Source organism: Macaca fascicularis, chromosome 2 (assembly GCF_037993035.2).
Source record: "Macaca fascicularis isolate 582-1 chromosome 2, T2T-MFA8v1.1".
Lineage (NCBI taxonomy): Eukaryota > Metazoa > Chordata > Mammalia > Primates > Cercopithecidae > Macaca > Macaca fascicularis.
In genome coordinates this window covers 13,847,807-13,871,068 of record NC_088376.1, presented here as the reverse complement: position 1 = coordinate 13,871,068, position 23,262 = coordinate 13,847,807, and the positions used below count along the sequence as shown (strand labels likewise).

Sequence of the window (23,262 nt, the reverse complement as noted above, 5' to 3'; positions counted from 1 at the left end):
TACTTGACTACGGTTCTTCAGGCTATACAGGAAGTATAATGCCAGCATCTGTTTCTGGTGAGGCCTCAGGAAGCTTTTACTCAATGGTGGAAGGTGAAGGAGGAATAGGCCTCTAACAGGGCAAGAGGAGCAAGAGGGAGGAGGTTGGGGGAGGTGCCACACACTTCTAAACATCCACATTTTTTGAGAACTCACTATCTCAAAAACAGCACCAAGCCATGAGGAATCCTTTCCCATGGCCCAAACACCTCCCATCAGGCCCCACCTCTAAGATTGGGGATTATATTTCAACATGAGATTTGAGCAGGGGCAAATATCCAAACTATGTCAGTACATATAGATGTACTTCCTATTTTAATGACATTACATGGATGTGACATAATTCTTCAATCATATCTCTGCCAAGGTGCATTTAGGTTTTTTTAAAGTTGTTTTTTGTTTGTTACTGAAAACAGTTCTGTAAATACCCTTAAACACAAAATTTATGTGCTTTTGCAATTTGGGTAAAAGCCATACTTCCTTTTGCCCTAATTTTTTTATTAAGACATTTCTAAACCTACAGTAAAGTTGAAAAAGAAATCAGGAATGCTCAGATTTCTGTTTTTCTAGAGTCACTAATGGTGACTCATCCTTGACCACTTTTATTTGTGCTTTATCCTTCTCTTTCTCTGCATATATATTGACAATTTTATATATTGCAGAATCATTTGAATGTAAATTGAAGATACCATGACATATCTTTCCTAAATAATTCAGCATGTATCACCTAGGAACTAGGCCACTTTCCTACATAACTATAATACCATTGGCACATGCAGGAAATATAAAATTCACCCAATAATGTTATCTAGTATATCCAAATTTTCTCATATTTTTTCAAAAATAGTTTCATAGATGTTATAACTGTTGTGAATATCAGATCCAGGCAAATACCATTCACTGCATTTGGTTGTTAAGTCTTTAATTCTAGTCTCCTTCAATCTAGTGCAATCTTGGCATTTCATGTTGTTGCTGTTGTGACATTGACTTATTTGAAATATTTGGGTCAACTATTTTACAGAGTGCCCCACATCTGGACTTGTCTTTTTGTCCCCTCATGATTAGATTCAGGTTAAAGATTTTTTGCAAAAAATATATTGCATAATGTTGTGTACTTCCCATTGCATCCCATCAGAAAGTAATGAGATTTCCGTTTGTTGGATTATGGGTGATGCTCAGATAATCACTTAGTTAAGGTTGTCTCTCTCCAGATCTCTCCATAGGAATTTCTAATTATGCATTATATTAACATGTTTATTATTAATAAGTAATGCATGATTACTTTGAAATTGTATGACTATTCTATTCCCTAACAACATTTACCCAGTTGTTTGCTCTTCTATTAATGATCACATTCTAATAGTAAAATGGTGATTTTGTAATTCTACCATTTCTTCATTGGGTACTACTCATAGATTCCCCTCCCCCATCCCAGTGTACTATAATCTATCACTATGCTCAAACTGTACTAAATTTGCTGGTGGAGGCACTGTCTTTTGTCTGTCTCCTATGCTCTGATACATTTTTCTTGCTTTCTAGAGAAGATATTCCAGGATTACTTCATGCTGTCCAGGTCCTAGACATAGAATCATTTGTTTCTTCAAAAGTCTGGATCCCCTTAAGATACGAATTGTATTTGGAAACCAAAGTATGGATGCTAGATGTGCTCATGGCCATTGGAGTGTGTTTCTAGACCCAGGAATAAGCAAACAATGGCCTGTAAACTATATCCTGTGTGTGGCCTGTTTTTGTACAGCCTAAGAACTAACAATTATTTTAAAAATTGTAAATGGGAAAAAGTCAACAACAACAAACAAATCAACAAATAACCCCACAAAGAAACAGTTTCTTAAAGACCAGAATGACCAAGAAGTCTATGCAACAGAGACCATATACTGCCCAGAAAGTCTAAAGTATTTACTGTGTGTCCCTTTATAGAAAAACTTTATCAATCTTGGTTCTGTTTTCAGTATACAGAGCTAGGAAAATTATTTCATAAATAATATTGAGTTTATAAAGAACTTAAAAGAGAACTACCATTTGATCCAGCAATACCATTACAGTGTATACATCCAAAAGAAAATAAATCATTTTACCAAAAAGACACCTGTGCTTGTATGTTCATCATAGCACTATTCACAATAGCAAAGACATAGAATCAATGTAGGTGTCCATCAACAGTGGATTGGATAAAGAAAATGTGGTATATATACATAATGGAATACTACACAGCCATAAGAAAGAACAAAATTATGTCCTTTGAAGCAATATGGATGCAGCTGGAGGCCATTATTCTAAACAAATTAAGGCAGGAACAGAAAACCAAATACTGCATGTTCTCAGTTATAAGTGGAAGTTAAACACTGGGTCCACATGGACATAAAAAATGGGAACAGTAAACGCTGGTGACTCCAAAAACAGGGAGGAAGGGAGGAGAGCAAGGGTTGAAAAACTATCTGTTTGGTACTATGCTCACTATCTGGGTGATGGACAGGATCATTTGTATCCCAAACCTCAGCATTCATGAAATATACTCAGGTAACAAACTCGTACACCTACCCCCTAAATCTAAAATAAAAGTTGAAATTATATTTAAAAAAACCCTATTACATGTAAGTTTGCATAAATTGCCCCCACTTTAAAAAATAGTGAGTTTATAATACCTCAACTTCAATTCTAACATCACAACTTTTTCCTATCCTTCTTGCATTGTGTGTTAGTAATTTCCTTCTCCCAATTATCAGAATTTCAACAACAGCAATATATTTTCTTTCCTATAATGTGTTCCACTTTCAGAAATACAACATCAATACCAATTATTAGCAGAATTTCAACAACAGCAATATATTTTCTCTTTCCTGTAATGCGTTCCAAACAGTTTCAGAAATACAACATCAATACTATCACTAACAACAAATCTAATTCAAGTTCAAGATTTATTTACTTACTTGTTGTTGTTCTTATATGCCACTAAGACTGTACACTCAGGTTACTGTGTTTAAAAGTAAGTCAATTAATTATTCTTCACTGTGCTTATTTCTATCAATGTAGTATGCATTAGGTTAATTAGTTTCTTTTTGTATTCAATTTTTGGGTATTTCTTTTTCTTTCCTTTTTTTCTTTTCTGAGATGGAGTCTCTCTCTCTTGCCCAGGCTGGAGTGCAGTGGCGCAATCTCGGCTCACTGCAAGCTCCACCTCCCGGGTTCGTGGCATTCTCCTGCCTCAGCCTCCCGAGTAGCTGGGACTACAGGTGCCCACCACCACGCCCGGCTAATTTTTTGTATTTTTAGTAGAGACGGGGTTTCACCGTGTTAGCCAGGATGGTCTCGATCTCCTGACCCTGTGATCTGCCCACCTCGGCCTCCCAAAGTGCTGGGATTACAGGTGTGAGCAACCGCGCCCAGTCAGGTATTCCTTTTTCATACTTTTAATTTATATTTGAATGTTATAAAACATCTACATGATTCAAACATTGAAATAATGTATCAAGCTAAACTTAGACTAATCTTACCCATCCCTAGAACTATTCTTTCTGCCCTATTATCCACCCCTACATATAACTGTTTTAATTAGATTTAGCCTTTTGTGTTTACTTTTGTAAAAATGATACATGAGAATATATATATACACACACATATACATATATACAAACACATTGACAATATATTTCTATATTTTAAATTAATGTGCAAATTAATATATAATATATAAATAATCAGCTATGTATTTTGAATATATGTTTATTTTTCTTATGTCATCTTTCTTACACAAGATGTAACATATTATATGTACCCCTTTATACCTTAACCTTTTCACTTAAAAATATGGATAGAAATTTATAAAAAATCTTTTTCATTTTTCATGGCTGCAAAGTATTCCACTATTTGGATGTATCATGATTTATCCCACCTTTCTACTAAAGACAGGGTTGGATTTTTGTTTGATTCTAATATTTCACTGTTACTGTGAATAATCTTGCATATATCATTTTTTATGGTGGAGGTGAGACTTAAAGGTAAAATATTAAGGATTGAGAAAACTGTCTCAAAGGGTAAATGCATGTGTAATTTTAGCAGATATTCCCAATTGTTCCTCCATGGGGGTTGTTCCATTTTTTTACTATCACCAGCCATGTATGAATATGCCTGTTTATCCACAGCCCCACCACCCGAGTGAATTGTGCTTGTTAATCACCTGACTTTTTGCCAATTTAATAGGTGAGAAGTGATTTCCTAACTTAGTTTTGGTTTGTATTCCTTTTTATTATAAGTTGAACAACTTTTTATATGTTAAAGGACAGTTTGTATTAATACTTCTGTTTTATATCATGACTACTTCTGTTTTTACTTACCTTCCCACCAGATTTTAGGTAAATGACCTTATTCTTAATTACATCTGTATGAGAAGCCATAATTTGAATCTGGCTTCATGCACTAAAATAAATGTATGTTGTAATTACTCTTGGTCACTGTGGCTCAGATGAAAAAGTTTCTCTACAACAAACAAATGCTTACTTCAGCGATAGTTTTGGCCCTGAGCTGATGTGCTAGGATTCATATAAATCAAGAATAATGCAGTTGACAGTGATTGCAGACTGGGTGAATCGTTGTCAAGATTTTATGAAAATCCAAAATGAGAAAATGAGAATGATCTCATGACACAAGGAAAGTGGGAGAGTAGATATTAGCTGCAGGATCAAAAACTCAACTCAGATCCTTGTAGAACAGGTTCAAAACGGCCAGGTCCCATGAGGTTTGGCAGCTGCCCATTCCTGTGAGAAATGCCTAACAACCAGAGACAAATGGCTGTTACTGATTCTAGAGAGGCCTTCATTTTACTTCACAGTGCCTGGAAAAAATACATTTATCAGACAAAGGACTCAAATCCAAGCAATAATAATGCCTATAAATCATAACAAAAAAGAACAATACATTAGAAAAGTGGGAAAAAGTCTGAAACAGAAACTTCACAAATAAAAGAGTATCGGTGTTTAATATATAAACATAAGCATGTTCAATCTCTTTAGTAATGCCAAACAAAAATTGTGTCTAATGGAGTCAAACAGGCAAGGAAGACTTTATTCAAGACCATTGCAACGGGGGAGAGAGATGAAATTCAACTCCTCTGAAACTAAAGGCAGGACAGTTTTCAAGCACTGGGGTGAGCTAGTGGAAAAGTGCTGGAAGACTTTAGTGGGGAGTGTGGTCCATGTGATTAGGCCGTCTGTGTTTGCTAATTGGCACTTAGGGGAGTTAGGATTCTACCCTCCCACAGAAGCTGTAGAAGCTAAAGGCTCCATCTTTCTTGATGATTGCATTTCAAACGGATGGCTCCCAGGTCCTTGAGAAAATCACTTCCGGGTTTTAAAACTGGCCAAAGACAGGAAGAAGATGTACATCTTAAAGAAGGAGAAATGTTCTGGGGCCTAAAGAAAAAGTGGTTCTGGGGCCTAAAACCAGGAAGAAACCGGTCTAAAGTTTAATCAAGTTGAGGGGAATGTTAGTTCATCTTGATCATTTTCAAATTATTCAGTAATCTTTAGCTTCTTATGGTTATTTTACTCTAATGCTACTGATGAAGTTCTGAAGTTGGTGGTAGAAATCTAAATGAAATAATACATGTCAAAGTGCCCAACACAGTGTATTGTCTACATAGCATGTGTGTTAAATAAGTGAACAAATGATTGGGTAAGAATTGGGTTCCTGGTGAATTTGTACACACAACTTAATAGCAGGATGTGAGCTTGGATGAGTAAAGTATCATAAATGAGTGTGTTGGTTAATCTGCCAAGTGTTACCAAATGTGAAATTATATCCTCCATATAAAGTGTAATTGAAGTGTAAAACTGAAGGAAGGTAATGATTTAGTTGTAACTGCCACTTCAGGTCTCAAGAATGCAGCTTTACTCACATTATAAATACTAATTGGAGTAATGGAAAGCACACACACACGACATATTTAAGAACTGACATCGTATCTATTGAAGGATAACAAAAGATACTCCCTCCCTCTTTCAACAATTACTCTACCACTGCCAAGGTGTAGTTAGGGTCATGGCCAAGATTGTTAAAATATAATATTACTTTCAAACTGTCATTAGTCTGGAAAAGAGGTGGTTTTATCCCCCTATTAAGAAAATCATTGCTCAAAATATTATTTTTCTTACTACAGATCATGTAACAAGGTTAAACATGTATATTTGAACTTATAACTGTCCGACTCCAGGCTAATATTCTTTCTTTGTAGATAGAAAAAAATCTTCAGTTCTGTTTTGCTGGGGGCATTTGCTAGGAAAATTAGGAAGTACTCTATGTCCCCTGTAATGTTATAGCTTAAAATAAAGTGGGAAAATTCAATAACCGCCAACTCCAGCAAGTTATTTGCCTCTAATTTTAGATTGCTTACAATAAAACAACAACAGTAACAAAAGTGACTGCTGTCATCACCTTCACTGTTGGAGTGATAGTTCTACATTTGTAAAACAAGGAAATGGGATGATTATTCAAGGACTGTGCTTTTTTTATGCACAAATGGCCTGCCTGCCTGTCTGTGATAAAAATGAGCTGACAGCCTTTGGCTGTTTTCATATAACATTTGGGTCCAGAATGTCCCTAGTTACCAACAGGCCTCCCTACTTTTAGTTCACATGCATTTTTTTTTCTCCAGTGTAGGAGTAGGAATTCCTTAAGACTCAGCAACTTCCACCAATCATTGGCAGCTCTCATACTTCTCTAGCTTCATTTTTGTGCTATCACATATATACAGAAAAGAGCACAATTCATAAGGGTAAATTTTCACAAATTGTAAACACATTTTGTGATTTTTTAAAAAGCCAGATCAAGAATAGAATATTAGAAGAACGTAACGGCCTCTCTTAGGCCCATTTTGGCCATGACCCTTCATCCTTATTAAAGTGCGTTTATTATACCATATATTAGTTTTGACTATTAACTTCAATAAATGGAATCATAGCATGTACTCTCTTGTGTCTTGCTTTATTTCATTCAATATTATGTTTAGGTAATTCACTTATTTATATTAGTGTATTATGTTTTCTTATAGAAATCCACCACAATTAATCTACTATTCAACTATTGATAAATATATAAGTTGTTTCAAGTTTTTGGCTATTATAAACAAAACCTGTTATAAACACATATATATATAAAACCATATATATATAAAACCATATATATATAACCATATATATAAAACCATATATATATAACCATATATATATAAAACCATATATATAACCATATATATAACTGTGTATAACTATATATATATATAACCATATATATGGCCAGGTGCAGTGGCTCATGCCTGTAATCCCAGCACTTTGGGAGGCTGAGGCAGGAGGATCAGAAGATTGAGACTATTCTAGCCAACATGGTGAAACCCTGTCTCTACTAAAATTACAAAAATTAACCGGGCCTGGTGGTGCATGCTTGTAACTGCAGCTACTCGGGAGGCTGAGGCAAGAGTATCGCCTTAAACCTGGGAGGCAGAGGTTGCAGTGAGCCGAGATTGTGCCATTGCACTCCAGCCTGGGGGACAAGAGCGAAACTCTGTCTCCAAAAAACTAAAAACAAACAAAAATGCTTACATACGTAAGTTACTGGAAAGGGGGTCCCACTGCAGACCTCAAGAGAGGGTTCTTGCACCTCATGCAAGAAAGAATCCAAGGTGAGCCCCTACAGTAAAGGGAAAGCAAGTGTATTAGGAAAGAAAAGGAACAAAAGAATGGCTATTCCATAGGCAGAGCAGGGCTTGGGATGCTCAACTAAGCATACTTCATAGTTATTTCATTATATGCTAAATGAGGGGTGGATTATTCATGAATTTTCTGGGAAAGGGGCAGGGATTTCCCAGCAACAAGTGCTCTTCCCCACTTTAGATGATATAAGGTAACTCCTAGACATTGCCATGACATTTGTAAACTGTCATGGTGCTGGTGGGAGTGTCTTTTAACATGCTAATGAATTATAATTAGTGTACAATGAGTAGTGAAGACAACCAGTGGTCACTTTTGTTGCCATCGTGGTTTTGGTGGGCTTTGGCCAGCTTTTTGCTGTGTCTTATTTTATCAGCAAGATCTTTGTGACCTGTATCTTGTGCTGACCTCCTATCTAATCCCGTGACTAAGAACATTTACCCTCCTGGGAATGCAGGCAAGTAGGTCTCAGCCTTATTTTACCCAGCCCCTATTCAAGATGGAATTGCTTTTGTTCAAAAGCCTCTGGCATATACGTGCATTTATTTAGTATATACTTAAAATATATTTTAAAATACACAGCTGAGTCATAGTATATAGGGATGTTCAGTTTTACTAGATACTGCCAAAACTTTCCCAAAATACTTCTGTTGTTTCATACTTCGGTCAACAGTTTTGAAGCCTTCCAGTTGCTTCATATTCTCTCTGACACTTGATGTTTCCAGCCCTTTATTAAAATAAATTTTAATATTTCTAATGAAGTAGTAATAAAATATCACTGTAGTTTTAATTTTTCATTTCCTTAATGACTGACCAAGATGGCTTTTTCACTCTCCTGAGCTGAATTAAACTTTTGACAGATTTCTTCCTGGTTTTAGGCGCCAGAACTACTTTTTCTTGGAACATTTTTCTCCCTCTTTAAGATGTACATCTTCTTCCTGTCTCGTACCAGTTTTGAAACCCAGAAATGTCTTTCTCAAGGACCTGGGAGCCATCTCTTTAAAATGTAATCATTAAGAACGATGAGGCCTCTATCTCCCAATCTCTGTGGGAAGGTAGAAGCTTAACTAAGTGCTAATTAGCAAACACAGATGACCTAATTACATGAACCACTCTCCCCACTAATGTCCTCGAGCACTTTTCCCTTAGCTCACCTCAGTGCTTGAAAAGTGTGCAGCCTTTAGTTTCAGAGGAGTTGAATTCCATCTCTCTCCCCTATTGCAGTAGTCTTGAATAGAGTCTTCCTTTCCTGTGTGACTCCAATTGGTTCAATTTTTATTTGACATTACTCGAGATTGAATGTGTTTATGCTTACTTATTGAACAATTGGATACTCTTAGTTGTGAAGTTCCTGTTTAAGGCTTCTTCCCACTTTTCTATTGTATTTTTAATTTTAAAAAAATTATTTGTGGGTGTTATGACTACCTGAATTTGAACCTTTTTGATATGAGTATTTCCCTCACTAAATTGCAAAGTCACATTTTTACATAAATCGTGACCATATGTATACATGATCTGGTTCTGAACTCTTCTGTATAGCTTGCTTTCTTGCCATATGCCAAAGCCATTCTATTCTTAATTATTGGAACTTTATAAGATATGATATCTGTTAGTGTAATTGTTCTAAATTTGTTCCTTCACCCCAAATGGTCTTGGCTGTTCTTGATCTTTTGCATTTCCATGTAAATTTTAGAATCAGCATGTAAATTTATGCAAACACACATTAGCTGAAGTTTTAGTTGCGATTACATTGAATCTATAGGTCAATTTGGGAGATACATTTTTAATATTTCACCTTCCATTTCATAAATATGGCATGACTTCCCATTATTTTTAAGGTTTTGAGTTTGTCATAAAAGTTTTTAATTGTCTACAGAGAGATGTTACATGCCACTTTACAGATTGAGTCTTAGATATTTGGTGTTTTTGATAGTATAGAAAATAGTATTTTATAATTTTCATTTTCTAGTTGTCTGTTGCTAGTATATATAAATATACACCTATGTTGACTTTGCAAACATTGACCTATGTACATGCATGTATGTATTTTAAAATTTATTTAAACATTTTCCTCTCTATATAACCATGCTGTATTAAAATAATGATGATTTCATTTCTTTCTTTTGCAATCTCTCTCTCTTGCACACACACATACTTTTTGCTTTATAGTATTGACCTGAACCTCTAGAACAATACCGAATAGCATTCCTTCTTGATCAGAAGGAATCTTTAAATATTTAACCATTAAACACGTTTTAGTTTTTAAATTTTATTTATTTGCTTTTGTATGTATTCTTTGTTATATTAAGGAATTTTCTTCTCTTGAATTGCTAATCTGTTAAGATGTTCTAATAAGGACTACTTGAAAATCCATTTTTTTTTTCTTTTTTGTTTTTTTCCTTGATAAGGGCTTGTCTCTTCTCAGTTTGCTTTTACTTTTGTGGTATAATATATTAAAGGCTCTGACTCAATTCTTTCATGTTACTTCATATTTTGAGTCCATTGAAAGCTGTACATGGTATCTTAGCCACTTAGCTGCAACTCTCTTCTGGGCTGTTTAGATTCTTGTCTTACCAGGTAGAAATCACAAAAGGGGAATTTCTAGAGGAAACACTGAAAAGAATTTTAGGTTCATAGCAATGTAGTTCCCACCTCTGGGATCTTGACTCCTCCATATTTAACTGCCTTTGTTACTTTTCAATCCCTTTAGTAGACTTTTTAAAATTCAGCTTTTCAATAGTCTGAAGGTTTAGCGCTAGAAGCAAATTCCACCATTTTATTTAACTGAGAATTATGTATGCTTCTACTGTAAATTCACCACTGTGTTAGATACAGTGACTATTCAAAGACTAAGGAATTTTCCCCTTCTCAAGAGAGTTGTTATGCAGTAGGGGTATAAGAAATACAATAAAATGCATTATGTGCAAAATAGCATTGCAATCAGAGATTACAGGATTGAGTCCCCCTCCTGGAACACTTGTTAGGACACATGATTTTTACAATTATACTTCTTTGCATGCTGAAAAACAATGGTTGCCTAGCTCAATTGATGTCATAGGTTAGCAACACGAATACCCTGAATTTGAATCCCAAATCTCACAAAATATTCTGTGTTCACGAACAAGCCAGCCAAGTAGAATTATATTTGATGAAGGGTTGTAAGAAACTTAACAGATTATACTGTTCGGTTCTCTCACTGAAGTTTCACACAGGCTAAAGTCACATAGCCAGTAGGATAGAAGCAGGAACCAGAATCTGAGGCTTAGCCTTCTTATGCTGTGTTTTCAAAATATTTTAGGTATGTAGTAACAATGTGTAAACATCAAAGGGAAAATCACATTTATATGTGGACTGAAGTTTCATGTCTTGGGAAATATTGATTGATTTCCCAATATTGAAGTGCAAATTCAATATTATATATATTATATAAATTCAATGGTGCACTTGAAAGGTGGTGATAGACTGCAAAAAGCAAAAACAAACACAAAACACACACACACACACACACACACATCAAAAACTCAAAGTAAAATGATTCCTCTAGTTTAATTAGAAACAAACCAAGATAAAACTACTTTTTCAGATTCCAATATGGTAAGCACTTTGTTCCTAGTCTTCCTATCACCACACTTGTCTCTCCAATTCATTCTTTTTTCCAGTTACTATGGTTTACATTCATAAATTTTGCATCAGAGTCATTAACATGCAGGCACACACACATACACTTGTAATATGTATAGAATCAAAATTTCACAAAGCGATATTTAGTCCTCCAATATATGATCCAATTGATATAGGTGATCTATTTTATTTATTCTATTTCATTTAACAGTTATGCTGGCCTAGACCTACTACATTGATCTGAAGGAGGTTCAGACCTGCTGTCTGGAAAACACTGCTCTATATACTAGCCAGTTGTCTTTTCCAAATGTCAAAGGGTTGATTATATCAGCTCTGAATTAAAACCTTCCATTTTTAATCTCATTCTTCCCAATCACTGCACATATTATACAGTCAGAATCATTCTATATACAAGGCTTTCTATGGTATGGCTCAATCCCCCCTGCAGTCCTTCAGTGTACCATTTCTTCCAGCCTGCCTGGTCTGTTTGATATAGTTTTCTACAAAGCCCCTTCTCTCATCAATCTCAATATGCCTTTCAGTATTTGAGTTATGCCACCTTCTTTGGGAAACCTCCCATACTATCCAATCTGATTTTAATTTTCCTCCTTGTAAACTTACCATACTATAGTGGAACATTTAATGATGTTTATGCATTAAACACATAGTTTATATCAGAGGCTGTTTATTGTGTATTGCTTTGGTATAGATACTGATATAATCCCTGTTGATTTGACGAGGGAACTAAGGCTTAGAAAAGTGATACAATTGACTCAAGTAATGCTGCTGGTGAACTGAAGATTGGTGGCTTGAGCTCAAGCACTCTGATCTCAGAGCTCTTGCGTTTAAACATCAAGGTATTTGAGGAGGCAAAGGGGTAAAACCTACATTGTGTCTTATCTGGTAGTATCAATCCAAGCCCACAATTTAAATTTCTCTCTGTAGGTTTCTTAGCCTCTGATTAGATGTGTCAGGAATTTTGTTTGTTTGTATTTTCTGAGTTCCATGGTTTCTCTCTATACTTCTCTAGTATGTTGTTTGCATATATGTGAGATGCATAGCCTGAGGGATCTGCGTAGTATTATCTGAAGAGGTATTATGTTACTCATTGGACCTGTGGCTTTTAAAGTATGGTTGGTCCCATTCCTGAGTATTCCTACTGGTGTTTGCTGTGAAAGTCTTTGCTGGAACTGGAGGTTTGCCTTCTTAGCTCAATCAGGGATCAGCAATTTTCTCTTATAAACTAATCCCCACAGCACTCTTGGATGTTGCAAAGGTCTCTGATCTTGGCTGTGTCTGTGTCTGACAGCTTGCTCTGGGCTCATCTCTAATGTCAGGTTATTTTACAAAAAAAAAAGCCACTGACTTTCAGCCATGTTACTGTTTGCTTTATCAAAGGTCACACAGGAACTTCTCTAGGTATCCAAGCTACATGAAAGCCAAGAGAGGCTTGAAGACCTAACACGGCTTCTTTCTATGTGACTATGTTATCCATGTGTATTTTCTTTTTTAATCTTCTAGTGAACACTATTTGAATTCTATTTTAGAACTCTTTTCTTACCCAAGGGTTGAGAAGATATTTTCTTGTTTCATTGTAGGAGTTTATAGTTTTAGCATTTATACTGGGTCCATGATTCATTCCCTTCCTCTGTGTTTCCATAATTCTTTAATCTAGGAAGGCCAGGGTTAGGACTTCCTACTTCTTCTTCAAGATATCCTTTGTCTTTACTTCAGGCACTGCTTAAATTCTTTATGATTTTATCCACCAAGATGCTCTCTGCATATGTTTACAAGAGAGATAAAGGAACTTAGAAAAATTCCTTCTCCTTTGTCATAAGACCTGGCTGTTATATCTATTATCTTCCTATACATTTTTTTGCTTGTTTTAGATAACAAAAGCTATTTTAAAACTATCTTTTTAGATATGCCTCTTGTTCAGGCTGTCCCTTGCTCAGGGAGAAGGCAATGTAGACACAATTTAAAAGTCATGGGCATTTTTTTCTCCTAATTTTATTTATATATTTATACAATACGACCCCTATTACACAGAAGTTCCCCAGCATTTGTATAATGAAATAATTCTCCATAAATGAAGATATCCGAAGGAGTGTATGAGAATCTGGCTGCACATGCTAAAGGACAGTAGAATATAAAAATAGCATGACGAATAGAAACTCTGTGGTGGAAGTAGAGCTACAGCTGGAAGAATTACAGCTGGATTGGAAAGAAGGAGAACAGAAAATCAGCACTGATGGATAGTAATAGAAAAATAATTTAAGACTAGAATGGGGAGGGTAGTGTGATTGTGAGATAGAAAAAAAAAATTGGAACAAGGTAGAAGAAGCCAGGAACCTTACTTCTTCTCTAAAACCAATCTAACTGAAGTTTTCACATTTTTCTGTATATATATATATATATATATATATATATATATATATATATATATATATCTTTATATATATTGCTATATATCACTTTTCTGATACATAAAAATAGATACTATATTTTGATTTTACCTCCAGAAAGCATTGTAGTGCTATAACACGATATAATGCTATTTATATAGTAAGAAGCTAAAATGATGGTCATGGATAATATATTTTATTATTTTCATAAAAAAAATTCAGCTTCCTTTACAAAAAATTCAGCTTCATTCATTCCAGAGATACTTGTGCATTTATTTCTCATCTTAAGTGCTAGACCCGTGAAATACAAAGATGATTTAAAAACATTGTTTCTTTTTTTTTTTTTTTTTTTTTTTTTGAGACGGAGTCTCTCTCTGTCACCCAGGCTGGAGTGCAGTGGCCGGATCTCAGCTCACTGCAAGCTCCGCCTCCCGGGTTCACGCCATTCTCCTGCCTCAGCCTCCGGAGTAGCTGGGACCACAGGCGCCCGCCACCTCGCCCGGCTAGTTTTTTGTATTTTTAGTAGAGACGGGGTTTCACTGTGTTAGCCAGGATGGTCTCGATCTCCTGACTTCGTGATCCGCCCGTCTCGGCCTCCCAAAGTGCTGGGATTACAGGCTTGAGCCACCGCGCCCGGCCTTGTTTCTTAACTGAAGAAAAATTGAGGAACCCTGCAACACAACTGGGCAAAAGTCAATGACTGTACTAAGAGTTGTGATAAACACATTTATAGGTGATTCGAGCAGATTTCTGGAGTACGGTGTGATTAAATGGAGTAGTAACTAATACATGTGTATTTGTCAAGTTTCTCCCCAAGTGCATTCGGGATGCACAGCTCTCCTGTTCCTATAATCACTCAATAATTTGAATCCAGAGGTAGCTATTTGGGTGGGTTTCATCACTGGTCAAAGGGAGATGCTCTGCAGTAGAGGAGCTGGGGAAGAAGGTAATGAGAGAAAAACTTGTTTTGTTGGGGAAACAAGATACTTCATTTGGAAATGAATATTGAATAACTAAATTTTCTCACCAAAATAAGTAAAGATAGAAGCTAGGAAGTATTCATGTGATAACTCTTTGGGGCAGAAAATGTTATGTGATACACATAAAATACTATGTGTATATAAAGTATTTTATATAAATGTTTTAAATATAGTCGATATATAACAAGTGTCCTAAGCCTTTGGAAGATTTGAGTCAGCAAGGGAGTCCTAAAACAATAAAAGATGTTTTTCTCTGTGTATAGATTAAAATCAGTTTGAAAATGAAATTTAGTTCTGCTTCTCTGGAATCATGACAGCAGAGTTTCTCTGTGGTTCAGAAATATTTGAAAAGAACAATAAGAAAGAATTTAATTCCCAAGTGCTTGCTTAGCAAGCATGATGCCAGTTAAGCACTGTTCTTGCGTCATTGTGCAGATCCCCAGTGGACCAGAAGAAACTTCTTAATTAGATTTAAATGGTCCTTGTTTGCCAAGGTGCACTGTTCAGGGATATCTGGTGACTGGCTGGCTAAGCATTTGTTCTAGTTTTTGCCTCTTTTCTGTAGTATTCTGCTGAGATGTGACACTCTCTTGTTACTTTGCAGTTTCCTCTGACAACAGGTTAAGTTAGTCTGCCCCTGTCATATGTGGAACCTGATGGATGTCAAGAGATGAGACCAAATTAATTCAACAGGTGGCGGAGAACCCTGGGGGAGGAGAAACCTGCTCTGCGTGAATATGCTAATACATATTTCAGTGCATGATTATTCTGCAGTTCAGGAATAATTGAATTTGCATATCCCCAATGTTTAAGAATTGATTTCCTAAATGAGGAAATCTGGGGCATAATGACCATGTGCCTATGCATCACTGCACATTATTTCAGGATCCATAGGAATCTGCAGAGAGTAAATTACTTAGTCCCCTTGGATAGATGGAATTTTCATGTTGTTTTAGGAAAGTTGTGGGCATTTTTTTCTCCTAATCAAATGGAATCATTCTCTGTTCTAAACATAGGATCAGAAGTGCCTTGGAGGCAGCTGGGAGGGTAAATAATTAGCTAACCTACTGCCTAGAGAAATAGTTTAGAGGTTTTTAGAAACTCTGCACAAATGGACTGGCATATTATGCAAAATTCATTTTGGTTAGACTTTAATTTATCTAATTTATATAATTATTGAGAAAAGCAAACTGTGGACAGTTAGGAACAAGGAATCAAGAGCTTGTGCAAAGGAGATTGGACATGACAGTTCTACTAAAGCAATAATGACAATTAAGTATGGCTGGATTTATTGCTGCCTTTTAACATAGCATATGTAAAGTTTGTTCTATATCCACCCCACTGTGTCCTCAACTGTATCTTTATTATTCATAAACTTCATCTTTATCAGGATCAAGGTCCTGTGAATGAAGGTAAATAATCATGTGATATGATCATACTTCTATAGCATTTCCACATATGAAAAAATTTGATTCTGAATCTATTTCTTTAAACTCTCTGGCCATAGGCAGAAGATAACAAAACCAGGACTCTAAAACAAGAAGATTTTATGCTTTAGAGAACATGAAGGGAACAAAAATTTTAGAAGGCTATTTCTAACCAGCCTAGTGCTCCCTCAAGTGTGGTTCAGTTGACTCAAGCAGCAATGTAAGAAAACACAATATGGTTTATTATGGGCTGCCGTAGGACATTTAGGTTCACTCAGTGCCTCTGATGACTTTCAGACTTGTTAGGGAAGTTGACTCATAGGCCTCTGTGTTGTAGGAGGCATGAAGAATAGATTTTGAATGGGATTGGAGATGGTAAAATTTGAAAGAGATGTAACATTTGATTAAGTCATAAGCTAACAGGCTCTTGAGACTAACTCATTGGGAAGTAGCTCAGGTTGGGTGGAGAGCTAATGGAGTTTAGTCATTAATATTTCAATTGAGCTTTAGTCACATCAGCACTCACATCAACCTTCTTTCTTGTGAACCACAGAAACCATTTATTAGGAGGGCCCTTGCCAAGAGAGCTATATCATCTGTTTGAGAGACTGACATTTAGTAGGTCTTTGTGGCATATTCTTTTTTAAGAAGTTCAAACTACAAGTTGAAAACTGATCATGTTGTCAGGCATAGGACCTACTGAAGAAGCTAGGAGTATTAGAAAAGGTGGGAATGGGCAGGGAGCCTCAGTAAACATGCAGAGTCCCAGAAGTCAAATTAGAAGAGTGAAATCTGGGGAGTAGGAAGAAGGCTGAAGTGCAGACAAATTATCTTTGAGGGAAACTGAGATATTCAGTCCAGATTTTTTGACTACCACACAGCTAGAAACATTAAACAGATGCACTTCTGACAAAGTTCCTAAAATCAGGCTCAAATAAGGTGCTCTCTTGTTTGTCCTTCTCAGTTCTTGACAAGCTTAATGTTAAGATCAGATGAGGAGGATGACACAAGTAAGGTGTTCCTAAAAACCTTCGTTGACCCTATCTCACTTTCTAAGCTATTTCCATCATTTTCTCTGCTTTCCTTCATAGACAAATGTCTAGAAATAAGGAGTTTCTGCCTCCAATTCTCTGATTACTCAATATGCTCATAAGACTACCCCTTTCAGTTACCAGCTCATTCCAATTTGATGTCTTGTCACCACTCACCTGAAGTTGGTTTTGAGTTGTTTTCAAACCCAAAGCACACTTCTTGATCCATATCCTATTTGACATTTAGGTTGTAGTTAATGTAATTACCACAACTTTGTTGAAACACTTTCCTTTCTTGGGCTACACATCATACTTTCTCTCATGTGAGCTCCATTACTCCTTCGCCAATCTCCCAGTTTCAGGGCTCTCTGAGCAATCTCTCTTCAGATGATTTATTCATTCACTAGATGTGAAAACCATCTGATTGCTATGAATTCCCAAATATAGATCTCAAGGTAGAGCTGTTTGTCTCAGTTTCAGACTCATAGTTTTTAATTTTATTCACATTTGAATAGCTTACAGATATTTCAAATTTAACAAATCCAAATTTCAGGTGACGACCCCACTGTTATGACCTCATTTAAACTTAATTACCTCCCAATGACCCCACATCCAAATAACATAACATTAGGGGTTAGGGCTTCAACATATAAATTTGGGGAATGGGGGCAAAAACTTTTAGCCCGTAAGAGTTGAATAGCTCAGACACAAGTACAGTATTAAATAACCCAAGAACAGGACTGTTAGTTGGAAATTAGATTCCAGACTCTTCATTAAGTTAAGGAATATTTCTTATTAGAAGTAGAGTTGGAGAAAGTTGGAAAAATTTGAAAAAAGAGACAAGTGTCTAATATTACTTTCAGACTCAGTGCAGTTGGATTGAGAAGCCACTAAAACCAGGGTAGTGCCTTTTGTGAAACATTATTTCTTTTAGAGAAATTATTCATTGTGATTTCTCAATGTCTTCTCTTCAACTTTAATTCTATTATTCATCTTTATAACTTATGTGCATAGCATAGAATATGGACATCACTCTTCCCATTTTATAGTCGAAGAAATGGATATCTAGAAAAAGGTATAACTTATCTGAGCTTTACTTTACATCAGAGACTATGTTGGGAGGATAATTGACATCCTCTTTGAAGCATGATACAGATTTTACCACTGTATGTTTCTCTCCCAAAGTCCTTGACCATAGTCACGTTTATGATCCTGTTAGTCATTCCCTCTTCAAGGTTGCTTATATTTCCAGTGTCATGACCTGGACCTGGTTTCTTCCTCACTAGGACAGGGAAAACAACTCCAGGTATCATTATAGATGTGTAATCTCGGTTAAGATATTTGACTGCTCTTAGACTTAACTTCTTTATCTGCAAATTTAATACATTCAAAATGTTATTTCTGGTGCCTGATTTTCTATGATCCTGAAAAGTGACTTGGGAAAGGAAAAGTGTGGTAAATATGGTATTGATTACATCATTAATAACATTAATGACTGCCATCAATGCCAATATTTGTGGTAATAATCATCTATATCAATAAAAATTCAATGAGTATCTACTCTATGCAGAAAACTGGGAGGGAAACAAGAGTCAGTAAAATCTAGTGTCTCTCTAAATTAGGAAAATGCAATTACTCTAACAGAGTAGCTGGCATTACAATTCTTTGAAGAAGAAATAGAACTCATTGCTAGAGATGTAGGTTTTTCTGATTAGGGATTCAGTTTGAACAGAGACATTGGCTAAGAAAGTTTCTAATATGCTCAGGGCCCATAGATGAAAGAAGATGGACAGGTAGATGATTTGAGGTGGTTTCACAGTGATATGGAAGCTGGGTCTGCTTCATGGAGAGTCTTATAATAAAGAGAGCTGTGGATCTGTGCCTCTCAATCTGGACCACCAGCAATACGCCAGATAATTTGCAAAACCATGGTACATACCTGGCATATTCTCTTGAAGAAGCAATTTTATGTCATGATAAGTAATTTAAAATATTAGTTTCAAATGAAAAATATTTTGTAGAAAAATAGAATTTAAAAATGTTTTATGACAGTATGTGTGAAATGTCAAAGTACTGTTGCAACTGTTGTAAGCTAATTCAAGCTTTAGCCTGAGAAATGCTAACCATAATTCCTTTCCTACCACTGGGGATATTTTTGATTAAAATTATAGGAAGCCTGCCAGGAAAACAAATGATAATGATGAATTTATAACCTGGGTTTGAAGAAAAATGAGGGCTAACATAAAGGATGGTGTGGAGGTGCAGGGGAGTTGCTGGAGACAGAAGGATGATATGTTTATACTGCACAAATCCAGGCAGAGGCAGTGAGGGTTTTGATTAGGTTATTGCAATTAAGGTGGAGAAGAGAAGCTGGCAGTGTGAGACAAGGCAGAGGCGGGATCCATGGGCTGGACTGTGCAGTTGGATTTGGGGAATGAGAGTTGGTAAGATACAGGCACTGATAATGTTTCAGTTGTAGACAGCCTTTATGGTTGGAAGATCGAGTCATCTATATTGAAATAGGTTAAAGAAAAGAAAGTAGAATACTAAAATACTCTAATAATCAAAACTGTTAGAGAAGAGTTACTAAAAGATAGAGATTCAGACTGCATCTGAAGTAATACATTTGACACTATCAGTATAACAATAAGCTTGGCTCTGTTTCAACTTTTGAGCTTCTCTCTGCCTCAGTATGATCAGAAGTCCCTGGCCATATATATATATTTTTAATTCACCCTATCCTTCCAAATCAGATTTTAGCTTGACCACAAGAGAGACTAATTGTACTCACTTCATTCTGCCATGAAACCAGCATCAGGACTATGTGCTGGCAGAGAACATGTTGGCAGCTTCTTGCTCATATATATCTGTGGAATAAATAAAGACCACTCTAACATCTTCCATAAAACAATTTGTCAAGTTTCTACTGTGTATAGTAAACTATGCTAAATGGTTGGTATCTGTTAGCTCTGTTAATCCAAGTAGTGATTATCTTATCATTTTACAAAGCCAGAGATAGTAATTTACCTGATATTAAACAGTAGGTTCATTCCCCTTCATGGGACCATCATATGGGGTCAATACATATATCCTGAATAAATAAACGAAGAAAGATTACATGAATGCGTATGGGCATATATATGAATGAAATAATGGTAAAATTCAAGTCTGTATAACATGAACATACTTTTCCCATGCTAATACAACTCTCCAACAATTAGTAAATGAAGGGTTTAATAAGCAAATAATAAATATTAAAATGAACACAACATGTTTTATAGTTGCAGAAACCTTGGTCGTGAAGCTGAGTAGTTATGTCTGGAATCACTAGTGTCATTAATTAGTTATGTGATCTTGTGCAATTTACTTTAATTCTGGGATCCTCAGTTTAACCATACATAAAGTGGGCTAATGATGCTTACTGTCTTTACTAAAATGGTGAGGATCTGTTCAGACTAAGGTTTTACCATTAAAATGAGAACTTTTCAGGACTTGAGCCTCTTAATTTGGTGGCCAAGAGTGGTCCTAGAGTAGCCAATGGTCCTGTGAACAGTCTTTCTAGACCTACATTTAGCAAAAGGAGGAAGTTCTCAGCACTCAATATTTGTAACTATCATGTAATAATTACTTCTTGCTATGCTTCAATGAGTAGCCAAGTTGAAACATTCTTATTTAACACATGGAGAAAGAGAAAGTTTAAATGACTTGCCTAAATCTACATAATGCCCCGTATTTACAATAAACATACACCTGAATGTACAGTATTGTTCCAGGTTCTAGAAATTTTTGTCCTCAAATTTTGGCAGAGTGCCTCCCTGATTATAACCAGAAAAATCATAATGCTTATAATTTATGCAAGTGAAAATAAGTCATAGAAAGTATAAGAACTCACCCAAGATTAAGAAACTAATCAGTGGTAGGCACTGCATTCTAACCTAGACAGTCGGGCTCCAGGGCCAATGCTCTCAACTCCTACACTTTACTGCTTATGCTAATATTTTACTTGATATTTTACAGAATTTAACATACTGTCTCATAAATTAACTCACAGATAACTCACTTATGTTCATAGTGATCATGCGAACTAAATATTATCCTCACTTAAATTTCATGAGGACATGAAAGCTCTGGGAGATTAAGCAATGTGTCTTAGGTCAAACTTGTGGTGACACGTGAGTCTTCTTCCTCTAAATTCCAGACTCTATCCACTAATTCATTAAGATGAGACACTCTATATGTTATTAGTCATTTATTGACAGTTATGTTGTATAAATTAGATTTCTCTCTGAACTCTAGGGTAGTAGGTTGCAAAAGGCCACAGTCCTCTACCCCTGCTTGCAGCCATGTCCTTTGCTAATGACTTTGCAGCTTCTCCCATCAAGAGATGAAGTCTGTTTCTCCACCTCTTGAATCTTGACTGAACATAAGACTTGCTTTGATAGATACAACACGGCAAAATGATGTGACAGTTGCAAACTCAGGCCTCAAGAGGCCTTGCATGCTTGAGATCCCTCTTCTTGGAGCTCTTCCCAGTTGCCATGTAAATGAGTATGGGATAGTCTGCTGCAGGACTTTCCATGACATCCTGCTGAGGGCATCCTAGAGCAGCTACTAACCAGTCAACCAACCATATAGCTGGTTGCATACGCGTGACTGAATCCAGTCAAGACAAGAAGAACCACGCAGATGAACTGAGCCCAAATTGAGGACCTGCAGAAATAGGAGCTAAATAAAGGGTTATATATTTAAGCCACTAAGTTTTGGGGTGGTTAATTATGCACCTTGGTTTTCTTGATACCTCTGTGTCTGATTCTTCTATCTTTTACTATGATCACTGAAGGATTTCTATTCTTTCAGAGATATCCTTTAAAATTTGATCCCACTTCAAATGTGTGTGGAAAGCATCTCACTGAAAACAATTTCGAAGCAGGGGAATGTCCAAATTTTGTCTTTTTAAGAAATTTAAAATTCTTCTAAGCTAAAGGCTACATAAAGTCACTTCTCCTATTTTGATGTGCCAGCAAAGTCCAGTTATAGTGGCAAAAAGATTCCTTGATGGCAGAGAGGCCATGGAGTAAACAGTGCCTTAGGTGTCACAGAATAATGTGTTTGGTAGTGACATGTGCTCACTGTATGTTTGTGCTGGTTGCTGCCAAAGATTAGATAGATAGATAGATAGATAGATAGATAGATAGATAGATAGATAGACAGACAGACAGACAGACAGATAGATAGATGACAGATAGATGGATGAAACAGTGCATTTCAATTGTACTAGAATCATGTAGTTATACAATTATTGGCATTCTGAGTGTACCAAAATAACTTAGATTTTTATCCAACAGCAAATTACAGTGGAAGGTGATGTGATAGAAGCCTTAGCAGTGCATTTCTTTCTTTTTTTTTTTTTTTTTTTTTTTGAGACCCAGTCTCGCCCTGTCACCCAGGCTGGAGTGCAATGGCACGATCTCCTCTCACTGCAAACTCCGCCTCCCGGGTTCACGCCATTCTCCTGCCTCAGCCTCCCAAGTAGCTGGGACTACAGGCACCCACCACCACGCCCAGTTAATTTTTTGTATTTTTAGTAGAGATAGGCTTTCACCGTGTTAGCCAGGATGGTCTTGATCTCTTGACCTTGTGGTCCGCGTGCCTGGGCCTCCCAAAGTGCTGGGATTACAGGCGTGAGCCACTGCTCCCGGCCAGCAGTGCATTTCTATTTTTTATTTTATTCTCTAGAAGTGGGTAGTAAAATCAATGAAAGCAAGTGACTATATCCTTTACTTAATAATGCTTCTAGCATTAAGTCATGCCTGGCTTTGTAAAGAACATTTGCTAATGAAGGCAAATTTCCTATGAGGTCACTTGAAAAAATAGGGCTATCTGGCTTGGCTTCATTTATTATTTATTGACTTAGTTGTTCCCTTATTCATGCCTTTATTAAATACATATTTACAGAGTATCTCTCATATTCTACTAAACGCTGGGAAATCAAAGAGAAATAAAATATACTGCCTAATATCAAGTCATTTATAGAATGGTAT

General features: G+C 36.2%; 1 long non-coding RNA gene across 6 annotated transcripts in view; it reads left to right on the top strand.

Moving 5' to 3' along the window:
- The window catches only part of LOC123571918 (uncharacterized), a 798,252-nt gene that overhangs the window by 662,450 nt on the left and 112,540 nt on the right, over positions 1 to 23,262 (top strand). Inside the window, exon 1 of one of the 6 annotated variants that reach the window (XR_012430602.1) lies at positions 18,930 to 19,152. The exons of the other annotated variants lie outside the window; for them this stretch is intronic. This is a non-coding gene — a long non-coding RNA (uncharacterized lncRNA). Of the gene's footprint in view, positions 1 to 18,929; positions 19,153 to 23,262 lie in introns of those variants that run through there. 6 annotated transcript variants of the gene reach the window in all.